Raw genomic sequence first — 20,810 nt, forward strand, 5'->3', positions numbered from 1 at the left:
AAAAAAAGGCCTTTTCAAGTCACTTTTAAGTTTGTCTTGAAAATATTTCCTTTTTTAGTTAAAAATAGTTTCAAATCATTTTAATTCTGCTTCCTTGCATTCAAATTCAAAAAGCAATTATTGCTGCCTCAATTCAAATGTAATTGTAATTTAAAGGACATTCTCAATTGAATTCTGAATGGTGCACAAATCTGGTTTTAAATGGATGATTTGATTGACATTTGTACAGTGGCATGTAAAAAACCCAGGTACAAAACACACGTAGGCGCATCCTTGCACTGTTAAACCCATTAACCTATATGTTTTCTTTCTGCCTATCGCCATTTAAAAGCCATGACAACCTGTGTTGACAATATTATTCTTTTCCGACACTAACCTCTCTCAAACCATCTCCATGCATGTTCTAACACGCCCGCCACAGGGGTCACCCAGAGCCCGCACCGCAGGAAACAGCAGACGAGGTATCGGTGCTGGCACGGGTCCAGAACTTGAATCATTCCCGTTCGACTTCACTCCAGCATGGGTCTCCAAAAGAACGGCTGGTTGAACCTGTCTCGCGCAAGGCACGGCTGTTGTTTTACTTACTCGGAAAGCATTCGAAGTGTAAATTTGTGGCTCTCCATCACAACCTGCTCCCCTCGGGGGCATCTCGCAGCAAATGGCAGCCGTTGCGCACATAGCGTCTTTATCTCCCCATATCTCATTTTGGCTCTTTAATTCGCCTCTTTCCAGAGGCTGTATCAGGCTGATAAATGCTGCCCTGGTGTTGTTTTATGATTGTAAAGAAATGCAGATGGGTTCTAGAGAGAAGCCAAGATGCCCCTTCCAGTTCTGCTTACTTTCCATTTCCTGCCTTCCTATTTGTTTGTCTTTATTTATTATGTTATTATTTTTTTGTCCATTTTTTTTCTAGCTCTGCCACAGCATGATAATGGGCTTTCACTGCTGTTAAGTCTCCAATTTCCCCTGCCCCATCCCTCTTATGTTTCCATCTACTCTGGCCTTTGTGCCAGAAACGTGACACTTGCTCAGAGAGATAGAGCCGTTTTGATTGGCGGTCATCACTCACTCAGTTTTTCTCTCCCTCTTTTTTTGTTGTGTCCTTTCTCTCTTTATATCTCTTTGGATGAGTTTTGTTTATACGGCACAGCCCTCAGGCCCCTAGACTCCAGCCCGCTCTGCAAGCCATGTGGTGTGACCATTAACATTGCTGTTGCAGCACTCACACTCAAAATGGGCCAGCGGTCCTAATGCAAACAAACACACACTCACAAATAGGAACAGAAATGGATTACTGCTTTGATCTTGCTTATTTGTCCTCTATTGTCTTTGGCAGGCTGATCAGAGTCTCCAATTATTAAAGGATTGTTTTAGCGGAACGTAAGAAAAGTGACCATTCGACCTATTGTGTGCCGCGATCGACTGAAAGAGCCAAAATAAAGGCCCGTCCATCTGGGCTGACCACAGAGAACTAGGCCAAACGATGAGCCCAGGAGGGAGACTCGGGTACCACGCCATATGTGATGTTGGACTTGCTCGATAGCAACTACGGCCACTTTAACGCTTTAGCGTTTAGTCATAGTTATGGTAATTTCAGATACATATGCACAACTAGTCGAGTCCCTGTGGGCCAGTTGAGAACATGTACTAATGCACAAGCCTGATATGAGAAAGCAGGCTTTGAAGTGCTCTACAATGCAGACTTTCCATATCTTCAGTCAACCAGCGCTACACAACTCCGTTAGAAGCCACTCCTCGCTAAACTTCCTCTTATCAACAATAACATTATAACATGTAAATGCAAAAACACATATGCAGGCGCAAGTCTTCCTCTCAGGATGCTCGGTGATAGAACTCATCCATTGTTACTGAGGCCAGTTCCTGGTTTTCTCTTTGAAGTTGATGTTCCCCTCGGTGACCATTTGCATGTCGCAGACATTGCCTGGCTATTGACGTCAGCCATAAACAATTGAAATTAGGGTTAATGACATGACACTTGTTAATTTATTCATACAATGACTTGAATATACAGTATGAGCGATCCCAATTATTATCATTATTATATATGAATTATAATATAAGTAGTTATAATAACTATAATATTATAATAAAACATGAAAAAAAATTATAGTGTCTGTTAGTATCTATTTTATATAATTGATTATTTTATTACTCTCTCTCTCTCTCTTTCTCTCTCTCTCTCTCTCTCTCTCTCTCTCTCTCTCTCTCTCTCTCTCTCTCTCTCATCTCTCTCTCTCTCTCTCTCTCTCTCTCTCATGAAACCATCATGAATTCAAAGAGGACATTTTTAAACTCAAATTTTGACCAATTAATGTATTTGTGTGTGCATGTGTGTTATGATGTCATTTGCAAACAAAAGCTCATCTGATGGGTTTGTTTGCCTGGACACACTGCATTTGCATGGTTTCGTCTTTGCATGCTGGAGTTCGCTGTGTGAACTCTGTGTCTTTGTGTGTAAACACTGCAACTTGTACACAAACCCATAAGCAAACACAAGACATCACCTGTACAAGTTCAACCATTCGTGAACTGTTCCTCGGTTGACTCTTTATGTATAACAGCCTCCATGGATGGCCGAAAAACAGAGTCTGACAGTAAGACATGGAAATGACGAAGAGACTGTCATTTGTTTAAGTCTGAGAGCTTGCCTCACCACCACACTTGAATCCTAATGGGCAGTGCCGGTATGAAAGAGCTTGCTGTTCAATGAAAAAACGACGAAAGGCTGGGAAGGAGGGATGCAGGGAGAACGGAATAGGAAAAGAAGAGTATTGATCCGCGCCTCAGAGGTGTATAGACCTTTACTTGCATATTTCAGATCAAAGAACTCTCCAACAGTACCAATAACTTGGCCGTCTTTGATTGAATAAGATACGTTTTTGGTTCTGGCAAACACTCGCAAATGCTAATATATAGCTGGAATCTTATTCCCGAAGCACTGGAATTTAACTGTTGAAAGAGAACATCCAAAAAGCTCACGTTAAAGGCAAAATGGAGCCTAGCATCTTTTTTTTAAGTGGTGTACTATTTAAGCATTAGTTGAAGTGGTGAAAATGCTTTTTTGAATAGGGCAAAGTATTTTCTTCTTTGTATTGTGGAACTTTGTACTTACCTCTTCAGACAAAAGAGATGTATCAAACTAGTATCATTCGTGTGAGAGTGTTAAATAGTGAATTAAACAAGTGAATTAATAAGAAAGAAAGAAAGAAAGAGAAAGAAAGAGAAAGTAAAGAAAGTAAAGAAAGAAAGAAAGAAAGAAAGAAAGAAAGAAAGAAAAAGAAAGAAAGAAAGAAAGAAAGAAAGAAAGAAAGAAAGAAAGAGAAAGAAAGAAAGAAAGAAAGAAAGAAAGAAAGAAAGAAAGAAAGAAAGAAAGAAAGAAAGAGAAAGAAAGAAAGAAACATGTAGGCAGGAACGTGGAACATGAACATGGACAGAATTCAACTGAATGTTTGCACAAATAGCCATCATCACCGGGAGCTAATATCAAGGGTTCTTTACTAATTAACTGATTGCTATCGCTAATTAAGATAGTCATGAGAAGGTTGTGCCATTGCTTGTGCGAGGAAGGGGGGATGCAATCTGTCTAGTTTGTATTCTCATGCTTTTCCTGTTAAGTCATACTGATTTATAAAACGGTGTCATTGTCAAAACAGAACATACAATGGCCAATGCCCTGGCCAGCTGTGGCTATTGTTCTGACTAGCATTCCTTAGAGTTCATGCGTCAAACACAAAAACCAAAGACAAAGGCTGATAATAATAACAATATAAGTATAAACATTCTCAACAGTGCCTCACCGTGCCTCACCACACTATTGTTTTGTCTGTATACCATAAAGATATGCTTGTGTGTAGATGAGCATGGTGTGTTTATGCATTTTAATGCTAATAATTGGCGTCAATGTCATCATTTTTCTAGAGACGATTTGTGCATCAACCGTCCACAGCTGAACTATTCCTGTTGGTTGCATCAGATCAAATCGTTTTTAGTGTTGCTTGAAAGATTTGAAGGATGTTTGATTTGACCACAATTTGGTCACAGAGGTAGTCAGTAATATGCTACCGTTCAACATTTTGGGGTTATTAAAAAATATATATTTAAAAACTTTTAATACAGCATATTATTAAATTGATCAAAGGTCAAAAATGATCATAGTTTCCACAAAAATATTAAGCAGCACAAAACAAGACATGTTTCTTGAGCACCAGATCAGCATATAATGATTTATGAAGGATCATGTGACTGAAGACTGGATTAATGAGTAATATTACATTTTTAAATATGTAAAAAAAAAAAAAAAAAATTGAGCATAAGAGACTTCTTTCAACAACATTTACAAACTTAATGAACGGTATACAAGGATGATCAGGTGGTGATATTCATCACAGTATTTTCTCCATTTCTGCAAATAAAAATATTCTTAATTCTTGGCTAATACTCTGTACCCAGAGATGCGGTGCATTATGTCTGCCTGTCAATCACTGTGCTCAGAAATATCCCTCCTCCTCGATGAGGTGACCCTGTAACTTTTTGAAGTTTTGGTCTTGCCAGACTCTAGGAGGAAGTTTGAATGCTGGCAAGTGGGTTTACCATCTGTACTTCAGATGACGACATCTTGTTTTCTAACCAAATGCTCTAAAACGAACAGAATTGAGTTCCATAATTTCCCTTTAGCAAATTAGAACCTCTTCAAAATATGAAACCAATAACTTCACTCCCTGTAACCCACTGGAGGCTTTGGAGACAAAAGCCAATAAATCACACAGCTCATAATTTGCACATAAACACGACGGTAAGACTCTGGCATATGAGAGCTGTTGGGAGTCGCTTCATAACTGTGCTAATTATCATTGAGGTTTTGCTGGTCACTTGTTTGTTCATTAATTTCAAGGCATTTCGGGAAATGAGCAAATGTGCCTAATCAGGAAGTAGAAGGTCTAATACACTTCCTAACGCGCACACACATCATGTTTTCTGTGAAAACACAGTCTGGCTTGATTAGCAAGAGCAGGTCGATATCTTTTGATTGTTGGGTTTGCAGTAGCGTGGTGTTTTGCTTGCTTATTCATGATATGATCTCTCTCTCTCTCTCTCTCTCTCTCTCTCTCTCTCTCTCTCTCTCTCTCTCCCCTTTTTTCATAACAGATGGTATGATGCATCCTGTCATCATTTTAGAAGTATTTAAAATGGGCTTTTTCATTACTGTGACATTGCTTTTATAGACACACACACACACACACAGTTCTTTCAGTGCCACCTTGCATGACTAGTAATGTGCTTCAATCTTTAGTCTTTTGAGGTAAAAATAAGTAAAAAACAATACAGGCCCTCACTGAAAGCCGAAGTGGACACAACGGACATCAGTATCTCATACCAATGTGCTAACATTGGAAAATATAGCACTTAAAACAAACAAAAGGTGTACAAAGTGAGTGGAGCAGGCTTTGTGTGCACATGGAAGAGACCGCCGCTTTGTCTGAGGTGCATAAAAGAGTGCTTTGTATTCTGGGAAGAGGTCTTGAACTGTGGGTTCAAATCAGATGCTTGTCTAAGAACACAAAGAAGACTCTCGCTCTTTTCTCTCTCTCTCCCTTTTATTTCTTATTTCTTTGCCGCCTCATAGATCTACTTTTACCTTTGCTCACTATAGCCACAAAGGTGACATCTGGGAAATAAAGTAAAAGTAAAGCAACCAAACCAAAACTTCATTTCTTTAGGACCTGAGCAGTTTGTCAATGGGTGTACATATTGTATAATCTTTTTGAGAGCACGAGTTCAAATAATTGCGTAAAATTAACAACTGTTAAACGTATGTCGTGTTTCGCAGCAACACTTTCATGGATGCCTGAAGTTTACTGTTTACTGCGCCTTGCGTCTCGACATGCAACGTTTTTGTTTGTGGAAAAACTCAATTTCACTCTATTCTGATTTGTAGAGATTTTATCACATTTATAGTTTTATATTGGTTGACAACATGATGTTCAGCTGAAAGCATTATGCTTTGAAACGTTGTAGCAATCTAGATACAGATCTGAGATAGCAGTCAAAGATGACTGCTAAGGATTCGGGAATGACAAATACCTTGTGTGTGTGTGCTCGTGCCATCAGGTTCACATAGGGCTGAGATAAGGCTCAACAGAGGCCTTAGTACAGTGAAATCATAGTGCCAATGCTGATGAAGTGCTTTGAATGGTGCAAGTATTGTTTTGATCTCTCCATCTCCCATGAGAATGTTTATTTTTGTGCGGTAGTGAGTATGAGTGTGTACATGTGGAGTTACAGCAGTGGCCCTGGTGAACAAACACACCGTAGAGATGATAAGCAGCTTTCATACTTTGAATGTGAGAGAGATTGTGTTTACATGTTTGTTTGTTGGTATGTTTGTTTGTCGTCCCCTGTTTCTGTGGAATTCTCTAGTGTCTCTTAGTTTCAGTATCTTAGGCTAGCTGAGGAAGCCTTGTTGCATACTGAAGTTTGTATTGTACCCTGTGGCTGTCCAACATCAGAGTTCAGGCTTTCCGAATAGTTTTGCACGTATGTAGCATTATTTTGGGATTGTTTTTTTGTTGTTGTCAGAATTCCTTTTGGGATCATTGCATCTGTCATCACCCAGACAGCTTTCCATCACATTGCTTTATTTAGCAGTTCTGTGTATGTGTGTTTGTGGCATTAGCTAGACTACCGTTCAAAAGTTAGAGGTCAGGTTTTTATTTTATTTTAGTTATTTTTAATAAAGAAATGCATTCTATTCAACAAGGTAAAAAAGTGACAGTAAATTTATTTATTCTATTATAAGATTAATATTTTTTTTTTTTTTGTCTTTTCGATCAAATAAATGCAGCCTTACAAAACAAAAAAACAATCTTACCGACCCTATACTTTCACACTGACCTAAGGATGACCTTAAGAGAGTGTTTTTTTTAATGCACATTTTGAAATTTTAATTTGTGATTATTTTTGGTTTTATTTATTTCTAGTATTATTTCCATCCAGCATTTTTATGCAACATCCTGAAGTTTGCATAACAAATTGTGGCTGGAAAACAAGCTAATGGCTTCTTGGCTTTGGGTTCTTTTGACAGTAGCATGTCATCCTTCGATCCCTGCCAATGTCGCCCTCGCTCTCGTCGTCACCAAACCCTTGGCTCTGTTAGACATGTTGTGACTGGTACAGTAGGCTATTCCAAAAATGAACCAGTTAACATTATGCAATAGTCTGTGTGATTGTTAAGAAAACTTGACTTTTTTCCCCTCCTCACACAATCTGTGTTTCAATATAAATACACCTTAGGCTACAGACACAAATTACTGTTTAGTTTTTTATTCTTTAAGAACTCTTTGAGCTTCATTTGTTTCCGTGTCTGTCGCTTTTGCATCTTTATGTGGTCATTTTGAAATGCAAAAGCAGGCCTAGTTTGCATTCTGTCTGCTTAAATACACAGTCATTATGAATGGTGACGTCTGCCCTGCCGTGTATTTTGTAAGCATAAAAAAAAAATCAAGATGTCAGCAGTGGCTTGCAATGACCTCACCATATCTCTCGTTTGCATATCCAAAAGAACATAGTCCTGTATTCATAATTCAGCTGGAGGGATAGAAAGTGGATGTCTGTAATTGTGTTGGGCTGCATTCGCCTGCCTATTGGCGTCCGTAACCTCTCCTCTGAGCGTAGAGCACCATCTGTTCCCCACTCTCTCTGACACCAGCACCATGTGTACAGATTCATCATTCTGCATGCAAGTGCACAGTGAGAGACCGAGAGAGAGAGATAGAGAGAGAGAGAGACTTTGAGTCTCCACCAAAACCCACATCAGATATGTATGCAAAGTAACCGGGTCTTTAAGATCAGATATTCCCAGCCCTGGTCTGCTGAGTTTCACAAACAGACTGAGAGATTTTGCATTTGTGGAGGCAGAATGAGAGAGCTGACCAACAGAGGGAGATATTAAGCATCGTGTCCCCTGGCACTGCTTAGATAACTTGGATAAGCACTTCTGCTCTCTTTGGGGTTTAAACTGTTCACTGTCACACTCTTTATTGAGGATAATCTGAACTTGAATTGTTGTAATGCATGAATACTTTGGAATACAGATCTAAGGTCTCTTTTTTTTAAGGAAAGCAGCTTCAAAAAATGAAAGTGTAAATAAGTGTTTACTGTAAAAAAAATAAAAATAATAATATATATATATATATATATATATATACAGAAAATATATATTTAAAAGAAAATCAAAGCCTTGTGCATAACCAAGCTGTGTTTCAGATTTGAAGCACGCTAAAAGTCATTAAAGTACAGTTTAACGCAATGTCCATTTCCAAAATGTTTATCACAGGATGAATTTTGAGTTTGAGTTGCTGTTGTCTCCTGTTTCTTTTGTGAATATGAAACAATAGCCTGGGGCCTTGTGGACAAACTAATTAGTTAGAATTTGAGGCGCATGTGTGAAAAATCAGAGTTAGAAAATCCGATTGTGAGAACTGTGCTGAGGATGCAATTTGCAGTGTTGCCACCTTGTGGACAAACGTATGGAGAAATGCGGAAATGTGTGGAAAAATACGGTCGATCTGCATAAGTACAGTATGCGTGTAATGTGCTGATAATGCAATTTGTGTCACATACTGTACGCATCACGTAGCATAAACCGAAGTATACTTTGGCGTCTGATTTCAAAACTTCTAGATTTGGCAGATTTTGAATTGCAAAGGCTACTTCCAAGGGGGTCCTGCCCTAGCCGAGTAACTGCCTTTGAGATGAATGCTACTGCTAACCGTTAGCCTTCCCCAGGTTTTATAACACTCCGTGATGCAAACATGCAAGCACACACTAAATCATTTGTAGACGCTCGCTCCCCTCCGTCCCGCGTGCACGGAGTGGGCTATATTTAGCGTGTACAGTGTGATAAAGACCAGCGCTGCAGGCGGCGATGGAGTAGTCACCCGTCATCCTTCCTGCCGAGGCCACAAAGAGCGGCAACGGGGGAAAAAAAATGAGGTGCCGGCAAGAAAGTGACAAAGAAGGAGAGCACCTTTAAAAAGACGCAGCAAGCATAAAATAATGAAAAGTGAAGTAGAGGGGAACACAAGGCATATACACACGTGCTGCTCCTCTTTCTGCTTCTTCACACGTACACATCGTCTCATCTGCCTTTCATTTCCTCCTTCCTTCAAACACCTTTCATCTTCCTCTCCATTTGTTTGATATCAGCACATTTGAGGGTATAAGAAAAATTGCACAGGGTGATGGGTAGGCAGTTGATTCCACTGATATATTGAAATTACAGTAAATTTAATATATATTCTGTCTGGTTTTTCCTTGATAATTTTTTTTTTTTTACTGCTTTGAATTTCACAACAACCCTTGAATGTCCCAGCGATGGCACAGTTCCCATAACAAGTGGATGCTGAAGACCTGCCAATGTGTTTTGTGAAGCCCATGAAGTCGTTCCACTGATTTACAGGCAGCAGAACACACACACGACCGTCCACAGAACTGCCTGAAACCTATTGCTTCATTGCAGTGGAGGCCAAAGGAGCAATTACTGATGTTCACCTGCATTTTCTCAACTACTGTGGTGCCTTTCCTGACATTAGGTCTGTGTTGAGTCTATTCCACCCACTGAACCCTGAAACTCGTAGGGGAAGCATCAGTGTTTAGGTGTGCTTGAGTCACGTCGCCAGTTACCTCATACATTTAAAAGTAATTTGACTTTGATTGTCACCGTGTAATAATCAAAGCGAGCACTAAAGTTAAATCTGAAAATGTAAGATTAACTTCAAAGCACACCTGTGTTAGATTAAGTTTACTTTTACTTTAGCCCTGGATGTAACATGATCTGTATAGAGCCGTTCTTTCTCACGGGAGCGTTGACGTTGACCACCATTGCACTGTGAAAATGATTAACCTGGCTTTGTTTTGTTTTTTTGCACTTCTTTGCAGATTCCTAATGATAAGCTAATATTGCTCTTACGAAGCAAAATGCTCACGCAATTAACCTTTCAACTCGTGCACACACACACACAACAAAATTTTAGAATATTATTTAGAATAATGATTTTATATATCTATTTTAAATAATATTCTTAATTTTTTGCGTGTTTAAGTTAAAAGGTTAATTACGTGAGCATTTTGCTTTGTGTATTACATATGTCATTATTTTAAATAATACATATTATTACATTTAGTTAAATTACACGATCATGCTTTATAATTGTTATGCTGATATATTAAATTTGGAAAAAAAGGGCTAAATAGAAACACTTAAACTGGTTTCAGACCTCACTGTCCATGAATCCAATCACATAGGAAGAAGGCCCTTCATTAACCTCTAGATCAGAAGAGTACTGTGGTAATATCCATTCGTATTATTATCCATTATTGCTGCCATCTATTAGGCTATATATCAAACAGCAGTCATTTAGCTGTGTGTGTGTGTGAGAGAGAGAGTTAATCTGGTCTTATCTGTGTATTGCCAGCAGCTATCTGATAGCAGGATGTCTAGCTAACAGAGAGCGCCACTCAGCTCTTTCCCAAACACTTACCAACACACGCAGATACACATGCGCATCTCTAAAATGACCTCCCGATTTTCTTCAGAGAAATAAGAGGTTATGGTGTTGATTGTGAGTAGCGATAGAGGGTGAAAGAAAGAGATACTCACGAGTTTCTGGCTGATTAATGTCCTTCTCGGAGAGAGGGAAGGAAAAATGGAAGTGGAGAGGGAATCGGGGGGGGAAAGAGAGGAGGACCATGGGGAGAGGAAGACAGAAGCACCAGAGGAGGTGACCTGCCTCCCAGGTCTATGGCACATTCTGTGAAAGTCACACACATTAACACAGCAGTGGCCATTGTGAAGGTGAAGCCACAGAGTCTAACTAGCTAAAGCCAAAAGTGCTTACGATTCCCACATGAGGTCATTGTGAGAGAACAAAGCATTTAAGGACTAATGAACGATTTAGACCTATTATTCATCATTTAGTAACCCTTGCAATGACGTTACCATGGTTACAACAGATTCAACCCAATGCTACTAATGTGAAACCATAAATTACAGCCATGTTTTAGGTTCAATAAATACAATAAGCAGCATCTGTAGCCACTTTCAGAGGGCAGTGACGAGTATTGAGCCATAATGCTAAATTGTCTTCATTGTGATTTTTCTTTATTTTGGTAGAAACTATGGTTATCATGGTAAATATTTGTGCAGGAAAGCTTTTTGGTGTTAAAAAAACGTATTAATTTGTGCGCCACATGTTACCTCATTTTTATTTCTGTGAGCAGACTAGTGTTGTCACGATACTAGAATTTCTAACTTCGATACGATACCTTGAAAAATATCGATATTCGATACCATTTTCGATACCACAGAGAGAAAAACTGCCACTATATTAAGGGGATATTTTTTTTTTATTTAAAGCTAAATATAACAAGTCTAGAACATGACAATGAGATATATTTTACATGAACAAAAATGTCCTGAGTTCTTGTTAATATTTTTTAATTGGACCAGGGGTAACATTACCCGTTGTATTTGTATAACCTACTGTTATCAAAGATTAAAATATAGCCTACTGTAACAAAAAAGCACTTAACAGTATCAAATTGGAGGATAGAGTGTCAGTAATGTATACTAAAAAGATTAAACATTACATTTTCAGTTAAAGGCATTTCATTATTGAATTCAGAGATGCCATTGTCTAGCTGTTTAGTTTAATTAATATCTGTGTAATCAAATTGATGATAATCGCTAATGAAGGCAAATTGCAGAATTAAATAATAATTTTCTGAATGAAGTTAAATAGGCACAAGTTAATTGACATTTGACCACAGTTAAAATATTTACTGATTCCTCAGTCAGATTATGTTAACTTTAAGAATTAGCCTACGGTGAAAAAACGAGACAACACAGACTCATTTCAACAACAATACTAGGCCATCTAGGTTTATGTTTCAGAAAAGTTCAAATGAGAAGAGTTACAGTGTTTCCTTTAGGATTTTTTTAGCAGTGGGGAAAGGTCTGTCCAAACAACAAACACCCCTGATGCTGAGCGTAGCCTATGCTTGCTAAATGGTACCCCTGGAGCCTGTTCCTTAAGTCTGTTTTCACCTATAAAATAATTTTAAAAAATGAGTGATGTGAGGGATTATTGATTGTCAAACAATCTTTAGGGTGCCCGCAGCCCGCTCGCAGTGTGAAGCGCGTGTCCGCGCTATTCTCCGACATACCCGCTCGCAGTGTGAAGCGCGTGTCCACGCTATTCTCCGACTCCGACATGCCCGCTCGCGGTGTTCTTTATCAATCAACCAAAGCCGGTCGCGGGGGCGCCCTCGCCATCTTTCCATTCACTTCACTTGCTATTTAACCAGAGCGAATGAGACGAGTGCGTCACGTGTGGTGTTTGTCAACGCGCCTTTGGAGCAGGGGCGGAGGCAGACGATTTAAACATTCGGGGCTTAGCCCAAACCTAGGGGGGTCGGGGGGCATACTCCCCCGGGGAGATTTTTTTACCATTTACGTCAGCTAAATGCACTATTTTTCAGGCTGTTTGAGATAATAGAATGGCTAAAAATCTATACACTATCTGGGAAAATGATGATAGTTAGGCCTACTCAGTAAAAAAAAAAAAAAAAAACTGGACGCGCGAATGAGGTGAATTCGCGGCCGTGCTAAACGTCATTCGCGCTGCAGGACCTCCAGACGTGCGTAAACGCGTCTTCACATTGACTAAAAGATTGAAATCACTCGCGCCAGACGCTCTATTCACGTTCGGTGTGAACGGGTGTGAACGCAGCATACACTTGTCCGCGGTTCGTCCGATGCTGCTTCTGAACCTCTCTCTGGCCGGTGAGGTTTACTGTTAGTGTTCCATATAAAAAAACTTTGTTATGTCCCTAATATTAACTTCAGCCAGTTAGCCAGTATGCTCGCTACTACGCAGGTGAAAACATACAATAGCCCGCCAGCCCCTGATGACAACGACGAAGAAGAAGATTTATATTCTTCGTTAGTTTTTATTGGCAGTTGGCAAACAAGCTGAGTGATGCGCGATGCATTACCGTCCACCACCACGCACGGTAATAGAGCTTTTGTTTCATTTTTTGACTCTCCAGTCAGAAAGACTGAGAAGGAATGGAACAAAGTTGAAGTTATTTTAAAAAACCTAAAAGATTCGGGGCTTTTGACAAAACATTCGGGGCTTAAGCCCAATTAGCCACCCCCCCGCTCCGCCCCTGCTTTGGAGAGAAGTGAAAGTGAAAGTGACCGCTCGGCTAGTATCGATACTTCGGGAAATTAGTATTGGTACCGTTCAGATATTTCAGTATCGATATTTATCGAAATATCGATATTTTTGACAACACTAGAGCAGACAAAATTATTTTTGGTTTTATATTGGTTAAATTTGGCTAACTGCTGTTTGTGTGATGCTATGCTAATGCTAGTCAGAAGCCAGTGTTGTTGTTTTTTTTGTTTGTTTTTTACACAGCATTGATTAACTGAATCTTTTAAATTTAAACTCTAAATGCATTTTGCATTTCTATTTGGACCTCAGACCAATTCTGTTTTGGAAATGTTATATTGGCTAAATATGGCTAATGTTTCTGTGTTGGGTTGACTTTTCTCTACGACTCTGATGTCCTTCCATCAAGACTCTTTCTTCCCTCCCCCTTCAGAGATAAAAATCATTTACACGTACAAACACACATACACACCAAACCTGTCTGAAAATACTGAGGGCCGTATAAACCGTCGGGAATAGATGACTCAATCGATGTCCTTCAAAGAGACACAGTGACTGACTGCTGCTCATCACTTTATCTCTGTCTCTTTCACTCTTCTTCCATCTTTATTTCCCTCTCTCTTCATCAGAAGAAGAGACGGGCTAAAGGAATGACACGGATTGAGAAAGAGAATGTAGGAATTTCTGAAGACTGAAGGTTGACCATGTTGGTAGAAACATTTTAACCAGGCTAAGCTGGTCTGCTGGTGTTCAGCGGGTTGACCTAACCCAGTGATAATTGCACACCAAAAATGTGCCACTAGCTAAATTCATGCCAGATTCCAAAAACGTACAATTCACTGTAATTTCCACCTGCAATTAACAAAAGTGGCAGTAAACACGAACAACTTTCACACAAATTATAATTACGGGGCAGATAATCGGTTAATGAAGACTTATTTTTTAGGTTTCTTACAAAATTCTATCGTATTACCTTAACACACTTTTACCATTGTGCATGATTTGTAAACTAATGCATTTTGATGTTTAGCTTCATATGTGTGGCTTAGTAGGAAGTGCAAGCAGCAAACATACGGGCACGTTTCACCAGTGAGCCTAGGTTGGAAAATTGCCCTGAAACAAGATACTAGCAGACCATGGCTTATCCTGTGTTTTAAGTAAGGTAGTGTGTGTTTGCAAAAGAAAGTGGACGATAGATACGTTGCAATGCACAATTTTCCCACTTTTGTTGACATAACCATACATTTGCATCAGCCAGCATCGTTTCCATGGCATTAATCGTCACAATCTGAGAAAAGGCTATGCCTTTCGTATGCATCATTTCAATGTTTATATTACAGCCTCAAAGGGCCAATAGTCATCTAATGTAGCAATTGCTCAATTCTTTCAAACACAAAGAACATTGAGAGAGATTAACTGAGCCGTTACACTGTGGAATCGTAGTATCGTTTAAAGAGAAGGAGGTATCAGGTTTTGTGAGTTTGTGTGTGTTTGTTTTAAGTTTGCCTGAGGGAAAACATATATCTGAACAGCTTAAGAACTCACCCTCTCTTTGTAAGTGTATGCCTTTAAAAGAATGTACTTCAGTTGAAACTGGTGTATGCTAAAATGTGTGTGTGGGGGTGGGTTGGGTTGGGTTTGCTATCCACAAACAGTTGGTCCCAAGGATAGTAAAACCTGAAATCACCTATTATGGGGACCATAAACATACTAAGTAATGTCTTAATGAATATTTAAAAATGCAGAAAGGTTTCTGTGAGGGTAGCTGTATGGCATACACAATACTGTAGCAGTTACTAATGTATAGTAGACAATAGAAAGTCCCCAGGATTATCGAGTTGTAGGTATATTAGTTGTCTTTTTATGGGCCAACAGTAGATTTTTTTCTTCTTCTCCCCACCTGCATTTGGTTTAAGCATTCCCTGGAGAGAGAAAAAAAATATTAGAGAGAGAAAGATGATTTGCTTGAATCAATTAGCCACTCTTGTCTTTATAATGAAAGTGAATGGAAATTTGGGCTGTCGAGTTCATCATAAAAGTGGTCCATACAATGGATTTAAGTCATACGATAGTTTTGTGAGAGGAACAGGCTAAACTACTTACTGAAAATGGTGTCTTTAACACACCAGAACAGATGATTACATGTCATTTAACTGATCATGGCTCGGCAAGTCTGAGTATACAGAAATATGAATAAGATATGAGAGATAGAAGTGGATAATAACTTAAATTTAAGACTATTACATTTTCTTTATCATTTGGGATCCCCATTCACTTTCATTATATTGAAAATAGCTCAACGTTTTGCTAAATTTCTCTTTTGTGTTCCATAAAAGAAAGACATATAAGCATACGCTAGTTTAAAAGTTTAGGGATGGTAAGATCTTTTAAAAGAACCTTTTGAAAGAAGCCTTTTTTTTATCATCAGGATTATTTGACTAACAAAAAAAGTTCAAACCAACAGCATTCATTTGAAATAGAAATCTTTTGTAACAATGTAAACTGTCACTTTTGATCAATTTCAATGCATTCGTGCTGAATAAAAGTGTTAATTTCTAAAGAATAAAAAAAAAAAATCTTACTGACCCTAAACTTTTGAATGCTTGTGTAGGATTTGAACAGAATTTAAATGTTTTGGGTGAACCGTCCAAGTAAACATGTTTTTTTTTGTGTTTATTCAGAGGAGGATGTGAAATGCATATTGCCAAAGTATTTACACATAACTTCTTGTCTTTCATTTTTGGGAGGGGAGTACAATTTTCATTTCCATTTGCATGGATATTGGAATGAACATTTTCTGTAACAGAGCTCAGGTGTTTTAATACCAGTTCACAAGTGTGTGTGTGTGTGTGTGTGTGTGTGTGTGTGTGTGTGTGTGTGTGTGTGTGTGTGTGTGTGTGTGTGTGTGTGGATCGGAAATACCCTTGACACTGTAACTTCCAGAGTAATCTAAACTGAGCTGATAAGTGTGTGATTGGCATGCTGCCGTTGTGTTGCCAGCGATATCTGAGCGTTTGAGAGCTGATATGTTTGGTGCATTGAGGCAGTAAATTGAAAATATATTCACAGACACTCTTGATGTTTTTAAAGTTGATTTGTTGTGTTGAAGCGAGATTTAGGGGGCTGTGTGCGTATGTGTGAAAATGTGAGCGTCGCTCTACCTCTGTCAGTACTGTAGTGTATCCATCACAGACCCCTGTTGCCATGGCAAACCTTCAGACCCGTCACTTCGTGTTGCGTTTAGCTGCACCTCGGTTCATGTGAAAGGAATTCAAATGATAACACAACTGAATATTGGTGAATATTGTGTGTGTGTGTTTAACCATGTAGTCAAAACAAGGCATTGTTAGATATGTATTGTTTTTTTCCCCCTCCTCTAGTCTGACCACTCGTTTCCGTTTGAGTTATGTTTAGTAGGTCACACTTCATTTCCATTGAGAATTTACATAATGCCCATTTATTTTGCAAAACAGATGTGCCCCATCCATGACAGTGACGAAAACATGCATTTGAAGGCATGATAAAATGAAGTTCTGTACAAATTCTTGTAGCTTTTGATAGCTAATTTAACATGGAAAAATGACAATCTGGCCGCCTCTTCATCACTAAGACACCAGGCCCATCCGAAATGTACCTCGGCGGAGCGTTTGCCGAGCATGTCTGTTTGAGGGCCTGTTAGAGGTTGTTAGTCTTAAGTCAGGTGATTGGGCAGCTGCTGTCTGCTCACATCTCATCTCTCTAATCCACAGGCAGAGTTTAGACCTGGGCCTCTGGCTTCTAGTTGAATAAGACACACATGCTAATGTAGCATTAAGAGCCAGTGTCGGCGAGGCAGTGGATGGGAAGGGAGTGTGTGACACAGCTATAGAGAGTGGAGTGTTGTCTTCCTGCTCCTCAGGGGAGGATGTATCTGCTGAAAGCCTGCAAATGAGTCTTCACTCCATTAGAAATGATGGACGGATAAATATCTGTGAGTTTTGACAGCGCAATGCTGCCTTTCTGAAGAGAAACTAGTCACATTTGTATCTTGATTTTAAAACCACATACCCTCAGGTTGTTGTTTTAATTATATTATATTTGTATATGATACATATAAGTAAACAAATGAGAATGAGCACAGATCTTATCTAGGTATTATAGACTTCCTTAGCAGGATGCGGCTTCAGTATGACAGATGGATTGGTGACGTCAAGAAATAAATTATATAAGGAGAATAAATGTTTTTCGTCCAATATTTCTTTGGAATTTATTTAAGAAATGTAATAGGTCAATTTTGACTTCACATTGTCTTTAATAATCAGTTCAGTGTCATTCCCACCCAATCGCATGAATCACTCTCTCCGTACTTTATTCTTCACCTTATCTGCTCATCTCACTCTCCTATTTGGCTTGCCGGCGCCTCAGCAACTCCATCCCTCATAGTCAGAGAATTCACTCCCTCTTTCGTCTCCCTGCACTCTTGTCTCTCTCTACACATCTCTCTGATGCTGTTAACAGGAATCAAAGCTTTTCTGCAGTCTGAGGACTGAGGCAGGTACTTGAGTCCCACAGGTGCATTTTCCCAGCTAACCAATCCCGTCCTCAGGCATAGCTGTCATTCCTTACATAACTCAACCCTGGCACCTACCCTCTAGCTTGGAACAGAGGGAGGGAGAGTGAGACCGACAGCACAAGGGAGGGAGAGGGGGAGGTTAGTAGTGGGAGCTGGTTTTGTTTGTGAGTGAGTGCTGTCTTAGCTGGGGGCTACAATAGTAGAAGTACACCAAGAGGGGGAACAAAAGCAGCTTTTACAGAAAGTACAGCGAAAGAAACTCTCTATTACACACACACACACACACACACACATAAACACAAACAAAACCTTCTCTATATTCTGATCCACTTTTACTCATCTCAGTTTGAGAATGAGATGCAGAAATCATATTATCATATCAGCGCATCCACAGTATCATCTGTGTCTGTGTGAGAGTATGGATTATAGTCTCACAAAATAGCCCTTCACTGTCTTATCCTCACACAGAGAGAAAACTAATGAGGAACAGGATACAATGAAACGCACACAGAAAGATACAGATGCACAGATCCAATAAGCTCAGAGCTGCTCGTCTGGTATTATTCACCTCCTTTCTGAACAGGGAGGACAATAGACCAGTGTGTTTGTGTATCCATCTACACACATCCACCGGACACTCTGCACACTCTTGTTTATCAGAGTAAGGGGATGGCGGGTTTCGTAGCAGATACAGCAAGTGGCCTAAAACAAATCCCTCAGCAAAAACTATTCACCCCTCTGAATAGAAGTGTTGTGCTTTACACACATATGCACTGTGCGGCTTATCTTTATTTGATCTGGAGCAGAGGAGATGAGCCATGTGTTAGGAGTGCTAAAAAAGTCAGGCCAAAGTGTTACATTCAGCACCCGAAGGTTTTGAAGCCTCCCTTGAGCCTTTCCATGCATCAAGATGGCTCAACTAACGCCCATCTTCTGTTACATCAGATGCACTTAAGGATTGGCTAATTATCTCCAGCTATTCCTTTTCCATTCATTAAATTTAGCAACTGCAACACAGATGCAATAAAGGTGATGTCTCCTCCTCATTAATGTACTTATGGAAGAATCTTTCTTGTTTGTGTGGTGAAAACTTCCATTCACCCATGCTGAAATCCTCAATGCTATGTTGCAGCATAGACATTGAGTTGAAAATAAAGGTTAGCTTCATTTGCTTTTGCTTAATAAATCAACAAACCACAGTTTTGTTTATTATATGATATCTTTTTTTTAGAAATGCTTTTTTTATACTATTACAGTTCAAAAAGTTTGGGGTCAGTAAGATTAAAAAAAAAAAGAAATTAATACTTTTTAATTAGCATGGACACATTAAATTGATTCCAAGTAAAAACTTTAAAAAATACTATCATTATCATACTACATTCTAAAAAAATGTAAGCATCAATACAGATATTATTTTAACTTTCTATTCATCAAAGACTTGCTAAAAATTATCATGGTTTCCTTATATATAAGGAATATATATATATATATATATATATATATATATATATATATATATATATATATATATATTTATTTATTTATTTATATATATATATATAGGCTACACACACATCACATCACATCATATACAGCGCAAACCGCACGTGAGGTGTGAGCTACTTTCTAAATGTCCGCATTAGTTTAGAATGCATTTAAAAAACTAAATTGCATTACCCGATAAAGTTTGAGCATCGTGGTATAATCAAACATGTCTTGTGGAGCGCTCTTGGAGAATGCATTTATTTGTCATTTTAACTGTTGGAAACGCAGCGTAAATGTGAACTTCAAAGATTTCTTGTCCTGTTCCGCCCTCTATAGGCCATGATCAGCGACTAGTCAAGCTTAAAGTGTCATAAATGTTGACTAGTCCGTGTAACCCCTAGTATAGTCACAGGTGTGCATACAAAAGTAATTAAATCAGTCAGATTATCAGTCATCTGAGTTTTAAAAAGAGTCATTCTATTTAGTTAAAGGTAATAAAGTCATAAAATCAAATCGGAACAGCTGATGTTGCTCGAAATTTTGCTGAACTCTATACATCAATTACAAATGTGAAGAATTTACAGCACTTTAGAAAATTGCAATTACAGAATAGCAGACCTACAGTAATGACGCCCCGCTGAACAATCGTCATTTCTTTCAGCAAATGTAAAAGCATCACATTCACAGTGGTATAGTCATTATCTGTCCTCTGAGCAACATTTATGAGAACTGACAACATATATTATTTAACCAATGGAAACACTTATGTTCTGGACCGCAGGGTCATCAGGCCTGTCTTGAGAAATGCTTTGTGTTCTCCAGGGTTTCTTCATTGTCTCCAGCAGAAGTGTGAGATTAAGAGAAGTGAGTTCAGTCATTTCTTTGTGTATTTCTTTAGGAGTTTCTCCTCGCATTCACAAATAATTTGCGTGTGACGCAAGCAGCTTTGGGTGTTCAGAGCGGAGTGTTGCACAAGAAAATGTTTACCTTGTAAAAATAACCAAAACAAACATCACAGCTTCGCTCTCAAACCGAATGTGTGGCGGGTGAAGAGGAGGCTGAGAAGTGGAAAGGGAGGGAGAAACGAACTGGTTGTGTTTCCCTGTGGCAACTCCACATGGCACAAGGGAGAGAGAGAGAGAGAGAGAGAGAGAGAGAGAGAGAGAGAGAGAGAGAGAGTCCGAAAATAAAAAGAGAGATGTGTTTGAGGAGCATCTCTGTATTATTGATAACAGTGAGAGGATGAGTAGATTTCTTTTACTTGTTTTTACTTTCCCACTCCCTTTCTCTCGCTCTCTCTAAAGGTTTGTGGTTTGTGATTGGTATGTGGAGGGGTGGATGTGCCTCGGAGAGCTGGGTGGCTGACAGTGGTCTCCGTCTAGCTCCAAATGCCAATTTGCGAGCTGTCTCATTCCATCTTGACGAAATGTCCTATTCTCTCGCCGGTGCCGCTGGAGGGAGGGGTGGGGTGTGAAGTGGGCTTCTCCTGTGGGAGAGCTGTGGCTTCTATCATCCTT

The 20,810-nt window shown here is 39.2% G+C and overlaps 1 protein-coding gene across 4 annotated transcripts in view; it reads left to right on the top strand.

Moving 5' to 3' along the window:
* Positions 1-20,810, top strand: part of pcdh1b (protocadherin 1b) — a 163,142-nt gene that overhangs the window by 80,265 nt on the left and 62,067 nt on the right. The window lies entirely within an intron of this gene.

The sequence above is a fragment of the Phoxinus phoxinus genome, assembly GCF_949152265.1.
Source record: "Phoxinus phoxinus genome assembly, chromosome: 12".
NCBI classification, from domain to species: Eukaryota; Metazoa; Chordata; class Actinopteri; order Cypriniformes; family Leuciscidae; genus Phoxinus; species Phoxinus phoxinus.